This window comes from Scyliorhinus torazame, chromosome 3 (genome assembly GCF_047496885.1).
Source record: "Scyliorhinus torazame isolate Kashiwa2021f chromosome 3, sScyTor2.1, whole genome shotgun sequence".
NCBI classification, from domain to species: domain Eukaryota; kingdom Metazoa; phylum Chordata; class Chondrichthyes; order Carcharhiniformes; family Scyliorhinidae; genus Scyliorhinus; species Scyliorhinus torazame.
This window is the reverse complement of record NC_092709.1, coordinates 254,865,948-254,882,393: the sequence shown is the minus strand read 5'-3', so window position 1 is coordinate 254,882,393 and position 16,446 is coordinate 254,865,948. Positions and strand designations below refer to the sequence as shown.

At 47.6% G+C, this 16,446-nt stretch overlaps 1 protein-coding gene across 3 annotated transcripts in view; it reads left to right on the top strand.

Moving 5' to 3' along the window:
* setbp1 (SET binding protein 1) overlaps positions 1–16,446 on the top strand; it is a 395,470-nt gene that overhangs the window by 285,450 nt on the left and 93,574 nt on the right. The gene's annotated exons all lie outside the window — the stretch shown is intronic.

The following is a 16,446-nucleotide window of genomic DNA, read 5'->3' as shown; positions in this document are numbered from 1 at the left end:
CTAACCTCCCCTCCCAGGGGTCTCCTTGAAGTGCCATGGCAATCCCACCTCATTTACCTTTCCCTTAAAGGCTCCAGTGATGACCTTCAGGCTCTGCTTAGCCTACTGCATTACCAGCACTGGCTGCCACCCTCTCAGAAGACTGCAGAACATCAACAGTACAATTATACTAACGGAGATATATATGCCTGCTTGAGCTGTTCATTCCTGTACCGTGCAAACGCGCATCCAGTCCTGCTAGGCGGCTTCTGATATTCTTCTGTCAAACTCCATCCCCCACTTTCGATTTCCCAATTCTACTAGTCCTTTATATATTGCCCTCAGTTCAGACTCCACCAAGTTCCCCTCTCGTCTCCAAACTGAGAAGGGTAGCGGTATGATGTAGATACTCCTGCCAAAAGAGGCTCCTGCTATTGAGCTGTGTGAACACATCTTCTGTAGCCAATGAGACCTGGAGTGTGGCTTGAACCCGGGGATGTCCAGATCAAAGGCAGAAGCACTACCAACTGAGCAACTCAGATGCCTGGAAAAGCTACTTAAGAAGTATGAAAAGCAAAGGGAAACCAACAATAAAAGTAAACTATCAAATTCTACCCACCTTTTGTAATGAAGAGTGGAGGAGACCATACCAGGTGCAGTACCAAGTGTACCTGAAAATGAACTTTGAACCTGGTGAAGTGACAACACAGGTCTACTTGAATGCCAAACACAGGAAGCAGCAGTGAAACACATAGTTCAGTGATCCCACAACCAACAGATCAGATCTAAGCTCTGCAGTCCTGCCACATCCGGTCATGAACGCTAGTTGACAATTAAACATCTAACAGAAGGAGAAGGCTTCACAAATATCCACATCCTAAATGATGGGACAGTCCAGCACATCAGTGCAAAAGAGGAGATTAAAGCATCTGTAACCAATTTCAGCCCAAAGTGCTGAGTGGGTGATCTATCTTAGTCCCCTCTTGAGATCCCCAGCATCACAGATTCAGCCAATTTGATTCACTCCATGCGAGAACAAGAAGTGGCTCAAGTAACTGGAAACTACAAAGGCTATGGGCCCTGACAACATTTCCGCAATAGTACTGAAGCCGTATGCTCCAGAACTTGCCTTACCCCTAGAGAACCTGTTATAGTACAGCTATTCTCTTACAACACCATTCTCTTACAGTTAATCATAAAACTATGGTCCCTTACTCTTGACATCCCATGTTTTCATCATTTTAAACGCTTCTATAATATCAGCCTATAACTGTTCCAATGAGAGGAAACATTGTTTTCAAATATTCCTATACATTCGTATTTCTTCTCACAGTACCAGATAACATCTGAGTATATTTGTTTTGTGCACTGTAAAACCTCAATACCTTTCCTGTGGTGTGGAACCTATTTCATTTGATAGGGCAATTAACTTCTTCCTACTGTTGCAATTCCAACATAAAATTAGAATTCACATTATATTTTCTTTTGCTTACACATTGGGCTGGATTCTCCGCTCCCCCAGCTCCATGTTTCTCGGTGGCGCATGAATCTATACTCACCATTTGCCAATGGAATTTCCCATTGAAAGCACGCCACACCGCCGGGAAATCCGCGGGCGGGCGCTGGCGGCGAGAAAACTGAATTGCAACGGCTGGGGAATTCTGACCATTGTTTATTAACCCTTTTCTAATAAAATATGTAGTCAAATTATATTTTATTTTTTTTAAAAAAAAATTTTTTTAAGAGTACCCAATTAATTTTTTCCAATTAAGGGGCAATTTAGCATGGCCAATCCACCTACCCTGCACAACAGAATGTGCAAACTCTACACAGACAGTGACCCAGAGCCGGGATCGAACCTGGGACCTCGGCGCCATGAGGCAGCAGTGCAATCCACTTGCGCCACCGTGCTGCCCTTATGAAATGAAAATGAAAATCGCTTATTGTCACAAGTAGGCTTCAAATGAAGTTACTGTGAAAAGCCCCTAGTCGCCACATTCCAGCGCCTGTTCGGGGAGGCCTGTACGGGAATTGAACCGTGCTGCTGGCTTGCCTTGGTCTGCTTTCAAGGCCAGCGATTTAGCCCAGTGTGCTAAACCAGCCCCTTATGTAGTCAATTTAAAGCATGCTGCAATTAGTATTTTCTTTACAGAACTATGAACCTGACTTTTCAATTCAATCCAAACGGAATTATGACTCCAACACATTCCACAAATGTTTTTAACATTTCACTTTTGCTGATTGCCTTCTCAAGTTGCTCCTATAAACATGCTGGAAAGGCCGCGCCAGGTCCCATGTGTTTCAGCTGCAGGAATATTATGCTGTCTGGGTGGCCCCATCATCCATTCCACAGCCTCTAGACTTTATCTGACCTTGACTTTCCCTTCACCTAATCTCAGTAACAGAAAGAAACCAAATGTTAGGTGCTGATTGTCAGAATGCAATGATTAAATGTACAATTAAACCAGTTCTAAAGACAGCCAGTCTAACAGCTTTGCCTGTTAGACCTAGCAGTGAAAGGATGCTTCAGGACTAGCACCAGATTAGAAATCTAGTTGAAGTGCCATAGTTCAAAGGCACCCCCTCAAATAGATGTAATTAACATTTAGGAAACATTTTGATGCTGTTGACTTGATTAAGCATGAGAAAAAACTCAGTATAAACTAATGTCCCCTGAAATGCCCATGAACCATGCCTGTCAAAAATACCATCACTTTGCTCAAAACTTCCCTGAACAAAGTGATGAATTATCACATTAACACAAGCAGGTGCTTGTAGGAAAAGTGATCCCCCTCCCATCCCTGACCCTGGTAGATTACAGAAAGCAGGAATGTATTTTTTTTAAATGAATCCTTTATCTCCCATCCAGCTCTTAATTGTCCATGCTCAGAACTTATATAGACAAATGTCAGTTTATTTTCTGCCTTGTAAGTACTGATTTCAGTCATCCCCTCCCTGTATTTTGCTTTTGAATGATACTGCTGGACCCATTATTACCCTTGTTCTCAAGTGATTATCAGTTATTATTCTCATCAAAAAAATACAAATGTGATTTTGAAAACTGGTCTGTCTATCTATCTATCACTCAGACATGGAAAGAGGAAGTAGAGTATTTGCAAATAATAATAATAATTGCTTATTGTCACAAATAGGCTTCAATGAAGTTACTGTGAAAAGTCCCTAGTCGCCACATTCCGGCGCCTGTTCGGGGAGGTCGGTACGGGAATTGAACCCGCGCTGCTGGCATTGTTCTCCATTGCAAGCCAGCTGTTTAGTCCACTGTGCTAAACCAGCCCCAATGTCACAAAAATGGAGGAATGATTCACAAATAGTAAGGACTTCTGGAGGAGAGAGACAGATTAGTTATGTGGGAGCACAAGTGGCAGATGCTCAGCATTGCAAAATAATACGTTTTTGGAGCCGGAAGTAAAGGAGTGGATCTTAAAAGAAAGATTCTGGAGATGTTGCATGAGCTGCAAATATATAATTCCTTAGAAGTGTGAATACAAGTAGATGAAGCCAGATGAACACCTTTTGTCAATAAAAAAGAGGCAAAAAGTACAAGAGCAAATAAGTAATAATTTCTATGAGACACTAGCTATATTATTCCATATAGATTTGGCACTCAATATAGAGAGAGTGCGGTCTACTTCCACCAGCATAATCTCTGAGGTGAGAAACTTTGGTAATGGGGAGAGGTTTGAGATACGCCTGTTAGTACCACGGTGATAGAGGAGGTTAAGAGGAGCAGATAGGGCCAAAAATTAAGAATTGTCACAAAGGAAAAATAAATGGCTCAAGCACAGAATATTTTACCACAAGACTTCGTTGTGGCGAAGACAATTGTACCTTTTGGGGAAAATGTTGATAAAACATTTGAAATAGAGAAAAAGGTAGAGTGGAATTTCCGTGTTATCCTGCATTCAGCAAAAGTGTGCCAAGTTTATATCCTGTATTGCCTTGGCATCTGAGAGAGATGTGGTCCAGTCAGTTTTGTCACAGCAGTCAATGATAACTTATTCCATTCATATAAACTGCTGAGCACTCAGGAGCTGAGTTCAAGGTGACTTTCGTACCATTACTGCCCTCAAAATTGTCCATTTCACAAAGGCCAATCCTTTCTGTGAAACCTAAGTCATTGAGTGCACAGTCATGTAATGAATTCCATCTTGAATTGCGTTCTGTGACTTCACAGAGGGATTCCATAAAGTAAATTTCACATGTCCCCGGCAGTGGAATCAACTGGGAGTTGGGAGTGCGAACTAATAAAGGAATAATATTCAGCTTTAAACGCAGAGATAAAATAACACTGCAGGGAAGTACAAAAGGCTATGGTGCTCAATGATAAATACCAAAACCACACAATCATAAAATAAACACCATTGCAAAGTGCACTTGGGTGAAAAGACTCCAACGTCAGTCACAACAAATACTTATGACATCTACAAGCTGCAAACTTCAGTTGGACAGCACCAGGTGATGCTGGAGGGTGCAGGTGAATGCATTGATGCGTCTTCCTCTGATGCTTCTTCTGCTTCCTCATTTGAGGAGGGCTGGGGCTGAGGCGCTTGCTTGGCATCCTTGTACACTTGTTCTTGCTGATGGCTGGGATAGAGTGAAGAGATAATGAATGATTGACTAGGAAGGTTCCAGCATAATAGGTCACTCACAGTCATTGTCCCCATGTTGTCAGTGTACACTGGATGAATCCTCACTTGCCTGTTGGGGGATGCCGATCTCGCCTTTGCGCAACAGCTCAATGTCCTCACCAGTGAGCTTTGCCGTTTGTTCCTTGTGGGAGGGTAGTGTCCACAGCTATGGGGTACCCCCTCTGGTCTTCACACACTCGTCGATTGTTGGAGATCTTGCCCTGCATAAAGACTGATTGACTGGGAACACTGTGGATGAAAGGGCATTTTCGGAAGGTGTTGAGTCTGCAGAGCTCTCCCCAGTAAGGGATAAGATGTCGTTTGTGCAGCATTTTGAGATAGAATCATAGAAAAGTTACAGAACAGGAGGCCATTCAGCCCATCATGTCCATGCCAGTCCGAGGACACCCATGAGGGGGGATCTCATTGAAACCTATAAAATTCTAACAGGACAGGACAGGGTTGATACAGGAAGGATGCTCCAGATGGTGGGTATGTCCAGAACCAAGGGGTAGACCATTTATGACAGATGAGGAGAAATTTCTTCACCCAGAGAGTGGTGAGCCTGTGGAATCCGTTACCACAGAAGGTAGTTGAGTCCAAAACATTGTATGGTTTCAAGAGGATCAAAACACTTTGGGGAAAGCAGGATTAGGCTATTGAGTTGGATGATCAGCCTTGATCATAATGAATGGGGGAGTGGGCTACAAGGGTCGAATGGCCTCCTCCTCCTATTTTTTCTATGTGCCCTTTCTAATCCCACCTTCCTGCATCCGTCCCATAGCCCTGTAGCTTACAGCACTTAAGGTACAGATCCAGGTACCTTTTAAAAGAGTTTAGGGTCTCTGCCTCCACCACCAACTCAGGCAGCGAGTTCCAGACTCCCACTACCGTCTGTGTAAAAATGTTTTCCTCATGTCCCCTTTACACCTTCTGCCACATATCTTGAATCTATGTCCTCTGGTTCCAGAATTCTCCACCAAGGGAAACAGTTTTACTCTGTCCACTCTATCTCATCCCCTCATGATTTTGTACACCTCAATTAAGTCACACCTCAGCCTTGGTTGTTCCAAGGAAAATAACCCCAACCTATCCAATATCTCCTCATAGCTACACTTTTCTAGCCCTGGCAACATTCTTGTAAACCTCCTCTGTAATCTCTCCAGAGCAATAACGCCGATCCTGATGTGGCGACCAGAACTGAACACAATATTCCAGTTGTGACCTCACCAGTGTTTTATACAATTCTAACATTATATCCTTACTTAAATATTTTAGAACTCTACCAAAGTGCTGGTCATGTGTGATATCCCTGTGGACTCTAACCCTTACACTTTCATGAGGACATCGGGTCGTCTAGGTTTGGAGCGAATATCCTGGAATTTCCTGAACTGCACAGCAGGTCCTTTCCAGCAGGCCAGGGGTATTGACTTCCCTGGTGACCTCTTCCCAGGCTGGCATAATTAGGTGAGAAGGTCTCTGGCTACCAGCCCTTGGAAAGAGGACCACCTGCCTTTTCTAGACAGCCTGGAGGAGAATCCGCTGGGAAACCTAGCTGAACTTTGGAGCCATGGTAATGCAGAAGTTCGCAATGCACCTGACCTACAGTGAATGAATGTCTATGCGATGCTTTTTAAATATGGTACCGGGACTTTTGACCCCATGAGATATCTGTAGGGCAGATGAATCCTTGCCCACGTCACCACTAAATTCGATGAGCTCCTCGATGCATAATTAATAAGCTGCAAATTCGAACATTGGGTGCAATGTTCGCCCAGTGAGAATCGTGCCAACTTTCCCATCTGCAACCGCACTTAGTCACCCATCAGGATTTGAGGTGGGAGTACAACAGTAGGATTGTTTTTGGATTGCTGTTTGAAGAGCCAGCTCAGCCAGGGCCAAAAGCTTTCCTCGCATACATACCTGAACGTGAAATAATTTCAGGGCTGTGTGAAAAAGCTGGCATAGGAACGATGAGCTGAATTGCCTCTTTCTGTGCTTTGGGATTCCATGATTTTGTACAGTAAACCCCCATGGCTCAGATGGTGTATATCTGATTATATTATACTGCAAGCTTTCTAGCCAGATTGCAAAACTTTCCCATGTGCCTGGAGAATGATCAACTTTAATTTGCCGAGTAACGATCATCAGATTTGTTTTATTGAAAACATTTTTCAGAAATATTCTTGCTCTCCTCAAGTGGAGCAGTACATTTTTAAACTGGTATCCTACATTGTTTTACTGGTTTTTTTCTGATGAATTACATATTTGAAATAATCATTTGCAGATATTTGTTTTGTAGTGAACTAAGACCTTGTGACAAAAATGCTAATATACAATGAGAACTTGTTTTTTGTGTACTTGTTTCCTGTGACCCCAAGGCAGTTATTATTTGGATGAATTTTCAGAATAAAAACAATGTAGGTTACTGTATTTAGGAACGTGATTCACTCCAAAATGCTTAGAAATGATAGGAACTGGGACAATCAGTATCCCCAGAAATAATGGATGTGAAATTCCAATTGTTGATCTTATTAATGTGAAGACGTAGTGTGGATGCAAACTGAAATTTTAATTTGTCAGCTCCCATGTTTGTTTTGGAACTTGCACAATGACACAGAAGAGTAGACATCGGTCGGGATTCTCCGAGCCCGCGCTGGGTCGAAGAATCACCATTGACACCGAAAATTCCCGCAATGCAGCACCGACACCAGGACGCGACAGGAGAATTTGCGGCAGTCGCACGCGCGCGGTCGACGCGGCGCCGGTCGTGGGTCATTGAAAGCAGCTCCTGAGGCGATTCTCCCGGTCGACCAGCCAAATTCTGCCACTGTGGTTCATATATGGTACCACCCGGAGGGAGCTTGGACCCGCGGCCGCGATGGCCGTCCTGGTGGGGGGGGGGGAATCAGACTCAGGGGTGGGCCTCCACGATGGCCAGGCCCGCGATCGAGGGCTACCAATCGGCGGGCACGCGCGATCTGGGGGGGCCTACCTTCTTCCTCGACGGCCCGCTGTGTCGCTACACCATGTTGCACCACGGCAGCGCGGAAACAGCCACCACACGCACGTGCCGGTGCGGAAATGGCCACCATGCGCGGACCCACGCCGGCAATGCAGGATCGCGTATCGGCGCCGGAGCTGCATGCAGCACTCCGGTGCCGTGCTGGCCCACTGTGGGCCACTGAATCGCTGTGCCAGTGTTTACGCCGGCGTCAACACTTAGCCAGGATTTTGGAGAATCGTGGCCATCGAATTCGGTTGGGAGGTTTATTTGGATCAACACAGCAAAATCATCCACTCCAGCCGTAACTTAGTTCAATATTTTCTGCCTTTGGGTACGATAATAAAGGCGGGATTCTCCCCTACCCGGCGGGGTGGGGGGTCCTGGCGGGATGGAGTGACGTGAGCCACTCCGGCGCGGGCCGCCCCAAAGGTGCGTAGCTAGCGCCGCGCCGGAGTGATTGGCGTGCCGCCAGCCGGCGGGAAAGGCCTTTCGTGCCACGGCAGTCGGGACCGAAAGGACTTCGCCGGTCGCGGAAGTCCGTGCATGTGCGGGAGCGTCAGCGACTGCTGACGTCATCCCCGTGCATGCGCAGGGGGGAATCACCTACGCGTCGGCCATCGCGGAGACCTACATGGCCGACGCGTAGTAAAAGAGTGCCCCCACGGCACAGGCCCGCCCGCGGATCGGTGGGCCCCGATCGTGGGCCAGGCCACCGTGGGGGGACCCCCCCCGGGGCCGGATCACACCCCCCTAGGACCCCGGAGCCCGCCCGCGCCGCCAGTCCCGCTGATAAGTTAGGTGGTTTGATTCACGTCGGCGGGACTGGCATGACGGCAGCGGGACTTCGGCCCATCGCGGGCCGGAGAATTGCTGGGGGGCGGGCCCGCCGACTGGCGCAGCGCGATTCCCACCCCCGCCAAATTTTCGGTGCCGGAGAATTCGGCAGCCGACGGGGACGGGATTCATGCCACCCCCCAGCGGTACTGCAACCCGGCGAGGGATCGGAGAATCGCGCCCATGGTGTGTCATGCTCAGTACAAGAATGAGGATATTGGATCTTATATTGTTTATGAACATGGCCACAAACTCTGTAAGCTGGCTGGAACTTAACATGAGATTATGGACATTTCAACTGTGGACAGTATTCGATTATGTGGCCAATATTTGCTGAAACAAGGCCTTGAATAAAGGTACCGTGAGGTTTGCTCATCTCATTGTTTAAGGATGAACCAGCATTTGAGGAAAATATGATCTCGAGGCTGTTGATTTCTGAGTACCATAATGAACAAAGGGGAATACTTGAGCTCAAGTTGGGGAAGAGATAAGAGTGAATAGCTGTTGTGGGCTGCCATTGTTTTGTTGAGGTCTGCACCCCTGCAGTCATATCACAGAAACTACTTTTTCAAGATTGCAGTAAAAACCCATGTGGTTCTCTAATGCCTTTTAGGGAAGAAAATCGTCCATCCTTATCGGGTCTGGTCTAAATGCAGCTCCAGACCCAAAACAATGTGGTTGTTTTAAGGCAGAGGTATAGATTTTTAAAAAAATTTAAAGTACCCAATTCTTTTTTTTTTCCAATTAAGGGGCAATTTAGTGTGACCAATCCACCTACCCTGTACATCTTTGGGTTATGGGGGTGAGACCCACGCAAACACGGGGAGAATGGGCAAACTCCATAAAAACAGTGACCCAGGGCCGGGATCGAACCCAGGTCCTCAGCGCTGTGAGGCAGCAGTGCTAACCACTGTGCCACCGTACCGCCCCTAGAAGTATAGATTCTTGACTAGCAAGGGAGTCAAAGGTTATCAGGGGTAGGTGCAAATGTGGAGTTGAGACCAAAATCCAATCAGCCATAATCTTATTGAATGGCTGAACAGGCTCAAGGGACCGAATGGCTTACTGCTCCTAATTCATATGTTCATATAATACAACGTGTACAAAGCACATAGAACATAGCTCAGTACAGCACAGTACAGGCCCTTCTGCCCACGATGTTGTGCTGACCATTTATCCTAATCTAAGATCAACCTAACCTACACCCCTTCAATTTACTGCTGTCCATGTGCCTGTCCAAGAGTCGCTTAAATGTCCCTAATGACTCTGATTCCACCACCTCTGCTGGCAGTGCATTCCACGCACCCACCACTCTCTGTGTAAAGAACCTACCTCTGACATCTCCCCTAAACCTTCCTCCAATCACCTTAAAATTATGTCCTCTCGTGACAGCCATTTACACCCTGGGGAAAAGTCTCTGGCTGTCCACTCTATCCATGCCTCTCATCACCTTGTACACCTCTATCAAGTCACCTCTCTGCCTTCTTCGCTCCAGTGAGAAAAGCCCGAGCTCCCTCACCTTTTCTTCATAAGACATGTCCTCCAGTCCAGGCAACATCCTGGTAAATCTCCTCTGTACCCTCTCCAAAACATCCACATCCTTCCTATAATGAGGCGACCAGAACTGGACACAATATTCCAAGTGTGGTCTAACTAGAGTTTTATAAAGCTGCAGCAAAACCTCGCAGCTCTTAAACTCAATCCCCCTGTTAATGAAAGCCAACACACCATACGCCTTCTTAACAACCCTATCATCCTGGGTGGCAACATTTTTTTTCATAAATGTTTTTTATTGGGTTTTTGAACAAAGTATATTTACCGTTATGCACACAGAATAAGATATATATATATAGAAGAGAAGGGCACACACAAGCATACCAAATAAAAAGTAATCATAAAATGAAATAAAAAATAAAATAAAGTAACTGGTAAGGTATTATGCACCAGCTCAACAGCAGAAACTCTGTACAATTGGCAATATTATTTACAACACATAAGTAGACATCTGTTTGTTGTGGGGGGGGGAGATGGGGGTGGAGACTGGGGGGGGGGGTAAATATACATTTGGGTGCTGGAGAAACAATTACAGAGGGCAATACTCGAATGGGTCTGGTGTTGGTGTTGTCACTTGCTTCTCCCGGACGGGTTTCGCTGCCGTTGTCGTCTCGCGTTCACCTCCGCTTCAGCCTTTCGTCCCGTCTTTCGCCTAGGAAAATTATAAGCCAATTAGCCTAACCTCGGTTGTTGGCAAGATTCTAGAATCCATTGTTAAGGATGAGATTTCTAAATTCTTGGAAGTGCAGGGTCGGATTACATACATAGAACATAGAACATAGAAAATACAGCACAGAACAGGCCCTTCGGCCCACGATGTTGTGCCGAACCTTTGTCCTAGATTAATCATAGATTATCATTGAATTTACAGTGCAGAAGGAGGCCATTCGGCCCTTTGAGTCTGCACCGGCTCCTGGATTAGGACAAGTCAGCATGGATTTAGTAAGGGGAGGTCGTGCCTGACAAACCTGTTAGAGTTCTTTGAAGAGATAACAAATAGGTTAGACCAAGGAGAGCCAATGGATGTTATCTATCTTGACTTCCAAAAGGCCTTTGATAAGGTGGCTCACGGGAGACTGCTGAGTAAAATAAGGGCCCATGGTATTCGAGGCAAGGTACTAACATGGATTGACGATTGGCTGTCAGGCAGAAGGCAGAGAGTTGGGATAAAAGGTTCTTTTTCGGAATGGCAACAGGTGACGAGTGGTGTCCCGCAGGGTTCAGTGTTGGGGCTACAGCTGTTCTCTTTATATATTAACAATCTAGATGACGGGACTGGGGGCATTCTGGCTAAGTTTGCCGATGATACAAAGATAGGTGGAGGGGCAGGTAGTATGGAGGAGGTGGGGAGGCTGCAGAAAGATTTAGACAGTTTAGGAGAGTGGTCCAAGAAATGGCTGATGAAATTCAACGTGGGCAAGTGCGAGGTCTTGCACTTTGGAAAAAAGAATAGAGGCATGGAATATTTTCTAAACGGTGACAAAATTCATAATGCTGAAGTGCAAAGGGACTTGGGAGTCCTAGTCCAGGATTCTCTAAAGGTAAACTTGCAGGTTGAGTCCGTAATTAAGAAAGCAAATGCAATGTTGTCATTTATCTCAAGAGGCTTGGAATATAAAAGCAGGGATGTACTTCTGAAACTATATAAAGCATTAGTTAGGCCCCATTTAGAATACTGTGAGCAATTTTGGGCCCCACACCTCAGGAAGGACATACTGGCACTGGAGTGGGTCGAGCGGAGATTCACACGGATGATTCCAGGAATGGTAGGCCTAACATACGATGAACGTCTGAGGATCCTGGGATTATATTCATTGGAGTTTAGGAGGTTGAGGGGAGATCTAATAGAAACTTACAAGATAATGAATGGCTTAGATAGGGTGGATGTAGGGAAGTTGTTTCCATTAGCAGGGGAGACTAGGACCCGGGGCCACAGCCTTAGAATAAAAGGGAGTCACTTTAGAACAGAGATGAGGAGAAATTTCTTCAGCCAGAGAGTGGTGGGTATGTGGAATTCATTGCCACAGAGGGCGGTGGAGGCCGGGACGTTGAGTGTCTTTAAGACAGAAGTTGATAAATTCTTGATTTCTCAAGGAATTAAGGGCTATGGAGAGAGAGCGGGTAAATGGAGTTGAAATCAGCCATGATTGAATGGTGGAGTGGACTCGATGGGCCGAATGGCCTTACTTCCACTCCTATGTCTTATGGTCTTATGATCCTGGGATTATATTCATTGGAGTTTAGGAGGTTGAGGGGAGATCTAATAGAAACTTACAAGATAATGAATGGCTGAGATAGGGTGGACGTAGGGAAGTTGTTTCCATTAACAGGGGAGACTAGGACCCGGGGGCACAGCCTTAGAATAAAAGGGAGTCACTTTTAGAACAGAGAAGGAGACTTCCGGGTGCGGCGATGACCAGCTGAGTCGCACGTTTCGGCAGCTCCCTGTGAAACGGACTTTTGGGCTCTTGATAGGAGCCCCAACGGCAATTTTGACGGTTAAAAACACTGTGCGGTAAACCAGAAGGGAATCCCCCCTGGATACAGATGGAAAAAGGAGGAGAGAGTGGCCAGATTGCAGTGGATCCTTTAGAACAGCGGCAAGGAAGGCAAGCAAAAACCAAGATGGCGTCGGAAGGTGGCAGTTTAACATGGGGCCCTGAACAACAAGAGTTCTTGAAATGCTGTGTGGAAGAGATAAAAAAGGAAATGAAGAAAGAGCTGTTGGCCCCGATACTACAGGCGATCGAAGGGCTAAAGGAGGAACAAAAGACCCAGGAGCGGGAGCTTCGGGTCGTGAAGGCAAAGGCAGCCGAGAATGAGGACGATATACAGGGCCTGGTGGTGAAGACGGAGACGCAGGAGGCACATCAGAAACGATGTGTGGAAAGGTTGGAGGCACTGGAAAACAACGCAAGGAGGAACAACCTGAGGATTCTTGGTCTTCCTGAAGGTGTGGAGGGAGCGGACGTCGGGGCATATGTGAGCACGATGCTGCACTCGTTAATGGGAGCGGAGGCCCCGGCGGGTCCGTTGGAGGTGGAGGGAGCATACCGAGTGATGGCGCGAGGACCAAGAGCAGGAGAAATTCCCAGAGCCATAGTGGTGAGATTCCTCCGTTTTAAGGATAGAGAAATGGTCCTTAGATGGGCGAAGAAAACTCGGAGCAGTAAATGGGAGAACGCCGTGATCCGCGTTTATCAAGACTGGAGTGCGGAGGTGGCGAGAAGGAGGGCGAGCTTTAATCGGGCCAAGGCGGTGCTTCATAAAAAGAAGATAAAATTTGGAATGCTGCAACCGGCAAGACTGTGGGTCACATATCGAGGGAGACACCACTACTTTGAGACGGCGGATGAAGCGTGGACTTTTATTGTGGAAGAAAAACTGGAATGAGCGGGTTATTAAAAAGAACGTTCGAACAAAGTGGTGGGGCGAATGTGGGGGGCAAAGAGGGGTTTTATGTACTAATCCTGCGATGTGGTAACTTTTCTCTCTCCCACAGGTGGTGATGGGGGGAGGAGGGGAGGTGGAGGAGATGGGGCGTTGGCCATTGGGGGCGGGGCCAAGGGAGAAGCGCGGGCTTGGTTCCCGCGCTATGATAATCATGGCGGGAATAGAGAAGCAGGAAGGAGGGGGCGTCGCACGGTGCGAGCCGAGGTCACGGGGGGAAGCCGAGGTCAGCCAGAGTTTGCTGACTTCTGGGAGCAACATGGGGGGAGTAATTACGCTAGCGGGGGATCTAGCGGGGGGGGTGGGAGGGGGGAATTACTGGGTTGCTGCTGCTGGGGAGAGGGGGGATCTGGTATGGGAGAGGATGGGCGGGGGGGCACCGCCTGGGGGAGATACAGCTGCGTGGGAACTGGGTGAGGAGCTGGAAAAAGGTGATGGCTAATCGACAAGGGGGGGTGGGTAGGAAGCCCCCCAACTCGGCTGATCACGTGGAACGTGAGAGGGCTGAACGGGCCGATAAAGAGGGCACGGGTACTCGCACACCTTAAGAAACTTAAGGCAGATGTGGTTATGTTACAGGAAACGCACCTGAAACGGATAGACCAGGTTAGGCTACGCAAAGGATGGGTGGGGCAGGTGTTCCATTCGGGGCTCGATGCGAAAAACAGGGGGGTGGCTATATTAGTGGGGAAGCGGGTAATGTTCGAGGCAAAGACTATAGTGGCGGATAACGGGGGCAGATACGTGATGGTGAGTGGCAAACTACAGGGGGAGACGGTGGTTTTGGTAAACGTATATGCCCCGAACTGGGATGATGCCAATTTTATGAGGCGGATGCTAGGACGCATTCCGGACCTAGAGATGGGAAAGCTGATAATGGGGGGAGATTTTAATACAGTGTTGGAACCAGGGCTGGATAGGTCGAAGTCCAGGACTGGAAGGAGGCCGGCAGCAGCCAAGGTGCTTAAAGATTTTATGGAGCAGATGGGAGGTGTAGACCCGTGGAGATTTAGCAGACCTAGGAGTAAGGAGTTCTCGTTTTTCTCCTATGTCCATAAAGTCTACTCGCGAATAGACTTTTTTGTGCTGGGTAGGGCATTGATCCCGAAGGTGAGGGGAACGGAGTATATGGCTATAGCCATTTCGGATCACGCTCCACACTGGGTGGACTTGGAGATAGGGGAGAAAACAGGAGGGCGCCCACCCTGGAGAATGGACATGGGACTAATGGCAGATGAGGGGGTGTGTCTAAGGGTGAGGGGGAGCATTGAAAAGTACTTGGAACTCAATGATAATGGGGAGGTCCAGGTGGGAGTGGTCTGGGAGGTGTTGAAGGCGGTGGTTAGAGGGGAGCTGATATCAATAAGGGCACATAAAGGGAAGCAGGAGAGTAAGGAACGGGAGCGGTTGCTGCAAGAACTTTTGAGGGTGGACAGACAATATGCGGAAGCACCGGAGGAGGGACTGTACAGGGAAAGGCAAAGGCTACATGTAGAATTTGACTTGCTGACTACAGGCACTGCAGAGGCACAATGGAGGAAGACACAGGGTGTACAGTACGAATATGGGGAGAAGGCGAGCAGGTTGCTGGCACACCAATTGAGGAAAAGGGGAGCAGCGAGGGAAATAGGGGGAGTGAGGGATGAGGAAGGAGAGATGGAGCGGGGAGCGGAGAGAGTGAATGGAGTGTTCAAGACATTTTATAAAAAATTATATGAAGCTCAACCCCCGGATGGGAGGGAGAGAATGATGGGCTTCTTGGATCGGCTGGAATTTCCCAAGGTGGAAGAGCAGGAAAGGGTGGGACTGGGAGCACAGATCGAGGTAGAAGAAGTGGTGAAAGGAATTAGGAGCATGCAGGCGGGAAAGGCCCCGGGACCGGATGGATTCCCAGTCGAATTCTATAGAAAATATGTGGACTTGCTCGCCCCGGTATTGACGAGGACCTTTAATGAGGCAAAGGAAAGGGGACAACTGCCCCCGACTATGTCTGAAGCAACGATATCGCTTCTCTTAAAGAAGGAAAAGGACCCGCTACAATGCGGGTCCTATAGACCTATTTCCCTCCTAAATGTAGATGCCAAGGTCCTGGCCAAGGTAATGGCAATGAGAATAGAGGAATGTGTCCCGGGGGTGGTCCACGAGGACCAAACTGGGTTTGTGAAGGGGAGACAGCTGAACACGAATATACGGAGGTTGTTAGGGGTAATGATGATGGCCCCACCAGAGGGAGAAACGGAGATAGTAGTGGCGATGGATGCCGAGAAAGCATTTGATAGAGTGGAGTGGGATTATTTGTGGGAGGTGTTGAGGAGATTTGGTTTTGGAGAGGGGTATGTTAGATGGGTGCAGCTGTTGTATAGGGCCCCAGTGGCGAGCGTGGTCACGAATGGACGGGGATCTGCATATTTTCGGCTCCATAGAGGGACAAGGCAGGGATGCCCTCTGTCCCCATTATTGTTTGCACTGGCGATTGAGCCCCTGGCGATAGCGTTGAGGGGTTCCAAGAAGTGGAGGGGAGTACTTAGGGGAGGAGAAGAGCACCGGGTATCTTTGTATGCGGACGATTTGCTACTATACGTGGCGGACCCGGCGGAGGGGATGCCAGAAATAATGCGGATACTTGGGGAGTTTGGGGATTTTTCAGGGTATAAATTGAACATGGGGAAAAGTGAGTTGTTTGTGGTGCATCCAGGGGAGCAGAGTGGAGAAATAGAGGACCTACCGCTGAGGAAGGTAACAAGGGACTTTCGTTACCTGGGGATCCAGATAGCTAAGAATTGGGGCACATTGCATAGGTTAAATTTAACGCGGTTGGTGGAACAGATGGAGGAGGATTTCAAGAGATAGGATATGGTATCCCTGTCAATGGCAGGGAGGGTGCAGGCGGTTAAGATGGTGGTCCTCCCGAGATTCCTCTTTGTGTTTCAGTGCCTCCTGGTGGTGATCACGAAGGCTTTTTTTAAAAGGATT